The sequence below is a fragment of the Echinops telfairi genome, unplaced genomic scaffold, assembly GCF_000313985.2.
Source record: "Echinops telfairi isolate 266 unplaced genomic scaffold, ASM31398v2 ScPeMD7_29;HRSCAF=101, whole genome shotgun sequence".
NCBI lineage: Eukaryota > Metazoa > Chordata > Mammalia > Afrosoricida > Tenrecidae > Echinops > Echinops telfairi.
Genome location: NW_022103926.1, coordinates 7756598 through 7758210, shown reverse-complemented (window position 1 = coordinate 7758210; position 1613 = coordinate 7756598). Strand labels below are relative to the sequence as shown.

Here is a 1613-nt window from a genome sequence, read left to right as displayed (position 1 = left end):
TTGAGAATGATGAGGGCAATGAATGTACAAATGCGCTTTACACAATTGATGTATGTATGGATTGTGATAAGAGTTGTATGAGCCCCTAATAAAGTGATTAAAAAGAACATTTGATTCCCACTCATTGATACCTTCTGGATAGACTAAAACTACCCTTCTGGGTTTCCCATCCTGTAAATCTGTATAGAATTACAAATCCCATAACTTTTCCCAATGAACACTCATAATCATGAGCATTGTCTGGGAGCTCTGTGTGGCCACTGAGAAGATGAAACATGGTGAGATACGTTATGTGTTGTCACAGGAAGAGCTGGTGCCAGGTGAGAGGGAATAGAGGGTTGACACAGGCCTGAACTCTGACTGTAGCATTCACCCTTGGGCTGGTGAGAAGTTGGATTCTTCTCCCTACTGAAGCAAGCAGAGGCAGATGCAGTGCCCACGCTTTCTCCTTAAACGGATTGTGAGAAGGAACACATTTGTCTTGGAGAATCCAGAGCCAGATTTCTCCTTCGAATCTAGGATCATGAGACATTGGTGCATAGGCTTTGGGAATGTTATTAGTAGGGACCTGTTCTTTGTAAATGACATCATACTTGGTACATAGAAGCTTAGCAAAAAGATGCACTGGGCTCAAACCTAACCAATGAGTCTGATACAAGACGGGGCAGGGTTGTATATTTTGTTGTGCCTGGGGAAGCTATGACTTGGAGACATGTCCATGGCACCTAACAATGAGATGGTCTTCTTATTCAACTCTTCTAACGGAGGTATGATTGACATAAAACCAAGCATCCATATGTAAAGTGTGAAAATGGATGCTTTCACCTATTTTTCAAAAGCAAAACACCAAATTCCATTGAGTCAGCTCCACTCACAACAAAGCCATAGGACACAGTAGAACTTTCCCTTTGTATTTCTGAGACGTTTAAACCTTGGTGGGAGCAGAATATCGTGTGCATGCTGACAAACAGTGGTGACCACCGTTGCTTCTTGTTCCCAGTTCAAAGCACAGCTCACTGTGCCCCCTCCACTCCTCTGACAAGTTCCCACACCCTTGAACACATCATCGAAATCAAGACCCTCAACCTATCCCCCATCCCAGCACCTTCTTCTCTTTGTGACCACTTGTCATCACTCTCTCTCTGCAACTCTGTCGTTTTCAAGGAATAAGGTGGCTCTCTCGTACTCGGGGGATTGGCACCACACACAATGCCCTCCCTTGCCAACCACTTACTTGTGTCCCGTGAGGATTGCCTTATTTCCATTTTCTAGAATGTCTAAACAAGATCACACCGTACATTGACTTATTCAATGTAGCTTCTTTCTCTCTTAATTCTTCTGAGATGCCTGCACATTCCTCCTCTTCTACTTGGCATTTCATAGCAGAGATGACTCATTGTTCCTTTTGAAGCTCTTGGCTCTTATCAGAAGTGCTGGTGGCACAGTGGGTTGGGTGTTAGGCTGCTCACCACAAGGTCTGATGTGCCCACCCACCAGCTACTCCAGCGAGAAACATGAGATGTCTTTTTCTGTAAAGATTAAAGTCTTGAAAACCCTAGAAAGCAGGTCTTCTCTGTTCTATAGGGCACGTCAAGTTGGAACAGACGTGAGGA

At 44.3% G+C, this 1613-nt stretch overlaps 1 gene segment (V, D, J or C); it reads right to left on the bottom strand.

The window, feature by feature from the left end:
• The window catches only part of LOC101646349, a 34721-nt gene that overhangs the window by 31943 nt on the left and 1165 nt on the right, over window positions 1-1613 (bottom strand).